Below are 7,883 nucleotides of genomic sequence, written 5' to 3' on the forward strand. Positions count from 1 at the left end.
AAATCGGTGCGAAATTATTCGTGCCTGATAGTACAACAATGTCACTAGCACATTTTCATGTTTTGCAACACCTCACTGACGTTCATCCTTTTTGGGATGAGCATATGACTCTCTTGCGGCAACAGAATCCTAAGAAATCTAACAAGTGGTTAATCGGCGAACACAATAAAACTTTTGAAAGATGGTTTACACGTAGAGTCATGCAAGCTCCGGAGGGAGAAAACATTAAAGAAATTGTCAAATTGTTGGCTCTTGGTCCAGTTCATGTCGTGAGGACCTTCCAAGGATATGACATCAACGGGTACACATTTTACACAAGAAATCAAGATGAAAAGAGTACCGTGCAAAACAGTGAAGTGACGTTAGTAGCTGTTTCGAGTGATTTGTCAGATCCTAAAGGTGCCGGACCATCGCATGCATCGATGTCATATTACGGGTTTATTGAAGAAATTTGGGAGCTCGATTACAGAAGATTTAATATCCCGTTATTTATGTGTAAATGGGTCGATAACCGTAGGGGGGTTAAAATTGACGAAGATGGTTTTATTCTGGTGGATTTCAGTAAAGCTGGATATAAGGATGATCCATTTATACTTGCAAGACAAGCCACGCAAGTGTTCTACGTAACTGATCCCGCCGATCATTCAAGACATGTTGTCCTCTCTGGTAAAAGACGTATAATCGGGATTGATAATGTGGAAGACGAAGAAGCGTACGATCATTTTGATGAGATACCACCGTTTTCTACTGGCATGGCATCTCTACCGGGCGCTGAGGATAATGAAACAGGTCATATGCGCATCGATCATGATGAAGGAGAATGGGTTGAAGAAGTTTCCATTGGCAAGTCATAATATTGGTATGTCATACATTTAATATTGGTATGTCAAAAAATATAAAAATGTGAGTTAATAATTTTTAATATTGCTGACAAAAAAGGTACGGGTTTTTTTTTTCAGAATGCATTGAAACACCCGACGATGAGAAGCATGCAAGTTATTCTTCAACACTTCTTGTAGCTTATTTTTTTTTTCATGTTATATGTAATTTATTAGCTTATTTTTAAATTTTTAATGTTATTATTTTAGTAGCTTATTTTATTTTATATTATAAGTAATTTTTAAAATAGCTTATGTACTATCATAATTTTTAAACTAATAACACACACATAAACATCATTTTTTTAAAATTTTAAAATAACATATACCATCATAAATAAAAAGCACAATTTTAAATAAATAGCACTATCAGCATCGGTTCCTAACTTAAGAACCGATGCTGATAGTAATCCGCACAATTTTAAATATATAACACTATCAGCATCGGTTCCTAGCTGAAGAACCGATGCTGATAACACATAAACATGCTTTTTTATATTTTAAAAAAACAAATAAAATACAAAAATATAAAATAACACATAAAAATTCTTTTTTTTAAATTTTAAAATACAAAAATATAAAATAACACATAAACTTCCTTTTTTTAATATTTTAAAATAACATACACATTCATAAATATAAAATAACACATAAAAAACCTTTTTTTAAAATTTTAAAATACAAAAATATAAAATAACACATAAACATCATTTTTTTATATTTAAAATGACATACACATTCAAAAAGCACTATCAGCATCGGTTCCTAAGCTAGGAACCGATGCTGATAGTAACCCACATTTTTTTAAATATATATCACTATCAGCATCGGTTCCTAGCTTAAGAACCGATTTTGATTTCTATTAGCATCGGTTCTTAAGCTAGGAACCGATGCTGATAGCCTTCCCTCCCCAACCGGCGCCTCTATATTTCTAAATTTCTTCTATGTTTTCAAAACACTCAACACACATAAACACATAAACACTCAAAAACTCAAAACCCTCTCCAAGCCGCCGTGACCTAGCCGTGCTCCGCCTTGCCGCGCTCCCTCTCCACACTGCTGATAGTGTTCCCTCTCCTCCTCCGTGACCTAGCCGGTGCTCCGCCTACATTCGGCTCCGTCTCTCCCTCTCAATCTCGGGTTAGTCTTCTTCTATAAATTCGATTTATTAGGGTATGAATGTGATGATTTTGTGTGTATACCAAACTTTGAACTAACAGGGACCATTATGCAAAATTTTAGAAGTGCGATTTTGAGTGTTATACCAGATTTGAACTAACAGGGTCCATTTTGCGAAATTTTAAAATTTTAGGGGTTCATATACAAATTGTGAGATTGTTTAGAAATTAAGAATTGTTTAGAAATTGTTTAGAAATAATTCGGGTACCAATTTAATAGATTAGGGTACCAATTTGAGAAATTTAATAGATTAGGGTACCAATTTAAGAGGTACCAATTTGAGATTAGGGTACCAATTTAATAGATTAGGGTACCAATTTAATCTATTAATAGATTAGGGTACCAATTTAATCTATTAATTAGGGTACCAATTTAATAGATTAGGGTACCAAATTGTTAGAAATTTGATAGATTATAATTGTTGGTACCAAAATAAATGTTGTTAGTAATTGTTGGTACATTATTGGTTTGGATTTATTTGTTGATTTAATTTGAATTGGTTTGAAGTTAGTTTGGATTTATTTGGACTTTGAATTTATTTGGACTTGGATTTATTTGGACTTGCAAATTCAGATATGGAAAGCAATAGTCAGACAGCCTCGGCTAAGAAACGAGGAAGAGGGCCTAATGCAATCAAGAAGAAGTTTAACGAGAAAGGGAAAGAGGTGGAACTTGACAAGTTTCACAGGCCGGTTGTTACTACGGATACAACGTCTTTTCCAACGGAATTCGGTATATTGGTGAGAAGGAATATTCCTATAAGTTTCGTATTGTGGAAAGATGTTCCAGAAGAGAACAAGCTGAAAATATGGGAAACACTGAAGGTAAATAACGTAGTACTAAGTTCACAAGCTTTCATTTGATATTAACTAACTCTAAATTTTGATTTCTATTTGTTTGGTAGCTGAGATGGGGTATAAAAGATGACGAAAAAGTGAGGAACTATTATTATCAGAAGATGGCTACTTGTCACCGGAGGTGGCGATCCGACATGACTAAATTGTGGCGCGCGGGTGAGACGCCCGATTTTGCCAAGCAAAATATGGAAGAAAAAGACTGGGAGGTATTTGTCAAGTATCGAGAGACGGAGGAGTTTGAGGTATGTTTATTTCTGCGGATCACCTACCTTATCTCTAAGTAAGAATTCAAATTCTCTTATAATTAAGGCCTACAATGATTGTCGTGACATATTAATTGTAGACTGCTAGCAAGATTGGAAAGGAGAATCAGGCCAAAAACGAGTATCCGCATTTCTTAGGATCTAGAGGTTACATGGGCGAGGGTTTTCGGAGTAGGCTTACAGATGCTATGCAGACGATTGCAGACGAGAAAGCATCTAATGATCCGTCTTCCCAAGGCTCAACAAGTGCATTGAAACCAGAAGAGGTCCTTGATATGTCGATTGAGCATAGGCACGTCACCTGGAGACTAGGAAGACAAAAGCTCGATAAGGAGACCAAGGAACGCTTTTATCCAGAAACATACGTACCGGTCATCGAGAAAATTGTAAGAATTTTAGATATTGTCATTCATTGAAACCTCTACTTTAATTTATTAGTTTATTGTAAGAATTTTAGATATTGTCATTCATTGAAACCTCTACTTTTATTTATTAGTTTATAACATGTTGTCATTCCAGGGAGAACAAGAGGCGGCTCTGAAACAAGGCTTGTTGGCCGTCGAACGATACGACGATGTTCTCGGAAAATCTCTGTCAAATCCGGAACATCCTGGGAGGGTGAGAGGAGTGGGAGGTTTGGTTCCTATCAGAAAAACATACGAGAAGAGCTCAATAAGGAGGAGACGCGCTCCCTCAAGTTCCGAAGCAAAAATGAGGGAAGAACTGAGGGAAGAAATGGAGGACAAAGTAAGAGAAATAGAGGTGAGACTAGAAGCAAAAATGAGGGAAGAAATGAAGTCTCAACTTGCACTTTTGGTTCAGCAGTCAATGGGCCAACAAGTTCAGACGTTTACCCCAACAGTCCTTCAGAGCAGCAGCCAGTCAGTCAAACCAATTGCAGATCTTTCCGGGTATAATGAGGTAATACAAATTCAAATTTCACCATTTATTTTCCATTACATGTTGTACTGTTCATACGTTTTAGTTTATTTGAGTAAATACATATATCTAAACAGGAGGCAGAACTAAGCTGCAAACTCCAGGCAGCTGTCAATGGGAACACTGTTACAGTAGCCGTGGGGACAATTCATGTTCCAGTTGCACCCGGTGGAACAATTCACGGCAGACCGATGCCGCTCGACCATGCAAGAGTGATGGTGGATGGTATTTTCGATGCAGACTTCATAGATCACCCATTACCTGTACCAAATGGCGAGCACGAAACCCTAAAGGATGCCCTCGGCAGTTTCACTGCATGGCCGATGTCCATGATAGTGATAGGTTCAGATGAGGTATATTATTATTACAAGTTCTTATACTTCCGAATTAGTATCTCTGTGATAGAGTTATAGATGATTTTGGATTTTACTTTAATTTATTATGAAATTTTGCAGGAACCAGGCAAAGAAATGATTATTCCTGGAGGTCCGAAAGCAACGAGTCACTGCAAGGCATTTGATGGTATCAATTTTGACAAGCTGGGACAGACATTCAAGCATATTCGTGATCGGTTTTTGGAGCTAGATGGCAGCCCAATCGAAATCGATTCCCCAGCTGATCTTTTATGTTCAGATGACTCCATACGCATCTATGCAGATGATTATGCGGCCTTGCTTACTCCACGGGAGTGGCTCACTGTACCAGTTATTCAGATCTAGATGCTGTGAGTTAATATTTGTAATAATTGCAGAATTTTAGTACTTGTAGTTCAAATTTCACAAAATTGAGATCACCTTTGTGTCTTTATTTTGTAGGTATTGGCACAAATACCTCCAGGAGGAATATCCCGATGAGCAGGTTGGTTTCATGGACCCCAGTCAAACGAATGCCACCCTGTTGAATGATGACCGAGGACGTGTTCTTCAATACATAGGGAAAGCACTCCGAGAAAATCGGGACAAGAGATTAATCTTCATACCATACCATCAGATGTTAGTGTTACATATATATATTCTAATTTTATTATATTTCTTTCAATTCATATAAATTGAATAATATGACATGCTACAAACCTAACATGCAGAAATCATTGGATATTGGTCGTGCTTATGCCAAGAGAACGTGCATTGTACGTGTACGATTCCGATAAGAAAGGTAAAAGAATGCTGATGATCAGTGCTGCTATCGAGGAGTAAGTGTCTTTCCTAAATTTTACGTTTTTTTAGAATACTAATGATTTTATTATTATATTATCATTTCAAAAATGTCTCGTAAGTACTGATTGTTCAATGTTTTCATATTTCAACAGCGTCTTCATAAAGGAAATGGGTGTTTCTTTAACGGTTCGTAACGATTGCAAGGTAATAGTTCCTATTGCGATATAATTATAATGAATATACATATAAGCCATTTGTATGCTCGTAATACAAACATTTTATTTTTTTAAAACTTGTTATATAGTGCCCACAACAACCAGCCGGCTGGGAATGTGCATATTATACCATGTTGCTCATGCAAGACATAATAAACCACTGTCTCGATGTTTTTCCGCAATTGAAGGTATATATGCATTTATAAATTTTTCAAAAATAAGAATTGTTACTTCAAATATAATAAAATACACAATTTAATTGTATATATATGCTCTTCACAAATTCTAAAAATGCAGGATATTCCCGCTAAATATACGTTACAACGCTTGGCCGACTTTCGCCAAATGTGGGCCAAAGTCTTGCTGAAAGAAATTAAGACGAGAGGAAGTTAGGAACATGAATTTTTTGTAATAAGTTAGGATGTGTATGATATATAATTAATTTAGGATGTGTTATATTGATAATTAATTTATGATGTGTTTTATTGAAAATTAATTTAGGATGTGTTTTATTGATAATTTAGGATTTGTGATAATTTGAAATTTCGGCCAGCTAAATAAATATGGAAGCTGGCCATTTAATAAAAAATATTTTTTAAAAATTCAATAGAGTATCAGCATCGGTTCTTACGTAAAAACCGATGCTGATAGTAATTTTCTGAATTTAAACACAAATCAGTATCGGTTCTTACGTAAGAACCGATGCTGATAGTTATTTTCTGAATTTAAAAAATCTAATTTGAAATATACATCTGTATCGGTTGTAAAGTACAACCGATTCTGATAGTTTTTTCCTGAATTTTAAAAAATCTAATTTACAATTTAGATCTGTGTCGGTTGTTAATTACAACCGATGCAGATAGTAACTATTAGTATCGGTTGTAACAACCGATACAGATTTGTTTGGTATCTGTGTCGCCCTCATCAAGATCGGTTGTGAACCGATACTGATATCTGTATATAACCGATACTTATTCTATTTTTTCCAATAGTGAATACCTGACAAATTCAAGATAAATACTTTAATGCTTCAAGTTAAATATCCGCAGTTTTTTAAACGTTCATTAATTATTGAGCGGTCCCCCCATATTTTTTTTGGCAATATCTGCGGAGATTGTTATCACTGTCCTTTTCTAAAACACTAATTATCATTTAAAAGATAATTTTTTTATGTTTTTTTTTATTTTCTATAGTTAGCAATAAGATTAATACTTAATAAGAACTGAGTTGGAAATTTATTATTTTATATAGACTAATTATATATATTGTCCTTAAAAGGGAGAGAGAAGGAAGGGGGCCAGTCAATCGCTCAAAAAAATCTTGGGTTGTTTGGACCCTTGAATAGTAACCACATCCGAATGTACCTACATTTCGTTTTTCGCTTGATATACTGAAATTGGCAATTCATTTTGCTCAGGGGGTATATCGCCGATTTTTTTAAAAATACCCATTTAATAAATAAATTAAATTAAAATATCCAAGTTTCAACAAAATTTATAAAAATACCCAAACCGCGGATTTTTTCCGCGGCCCGGAATTTTTATTCCGGGGCGCGGAAAAAATTCGCGCCCGGAAAAAAAAAAAATAAAAAAATAAAAAAAATTTTGGTCCCGACCGCGGATAATATCCGCGGGCCGAATTTTTTTTTTTTTTTTGTCAAACTTTGTACCTCTGGTTAACATAGCACAACACCTTCAAATATCATGAAAATTTACCGACATGCATTCTTGACTTCATAGAATAAGACTGTAAAGTTTCATACAAAATCTCAAAACAGATCGTGAGATATCGGCTCTCAAAAATTGCCCGAACTGCTGAAGGAGTGCTTCTGACCCCAACTTTGCACCTCTGATTAACATACCAAAACACCTTCAAAAATCATGAAAATTTACCGACATGCATTCTTGACTTCATAGAATAAGAATGTAAAGTTTCATACAAAATCTCAAAACAGATTGTGAGATATCGGCTCTCAAAAATTGCCCGAACTGCTGAAGGAGTGCTTCTGACCCCAACTTTGCACCCCTGATTAACATATCAAAGCACCTTCAAAAATCATGAAAATTTATCAACATGTATTGTTGATTTCATAGAACAATATTGTGAAGTTTCATACAAAATCTCAAAACAGACCGTGAGATATCGGCTCTCAAAAATTGCCCGAATTGCTGAAGGAGTGCTTCATGATTGAAGGTGTTTTGATATGTTAATTAGAGATGCAAATTTGGGTTTAGAAGCACTCCTTCAGAGAGAGTTCAGTTTTGTTATGTTTGAGTTTTGATTTGTTATGTTCAGTTTTATTATTTTCTTAGTATATGTTTTATTATGTTTCAGTTTTCAGTTTTGTTATGTTTCATTATCTCACGATCTGTTTTGAGATTTTGTATGAAATTTC

Source organism: Carex rostrata, chromosome 32, assembly GCF_964058835.1.
Source record: "Carex rostrata chromosome 32, lpCarRost1.2, whole genome shotgun sequence".
Classification (NCBI taxonomy): Eukaryota; Viridiplantae; Streptophyta; class Magnoliopsida; order Poales; family Cyperaceae; genus Carex; species Carex rostrata.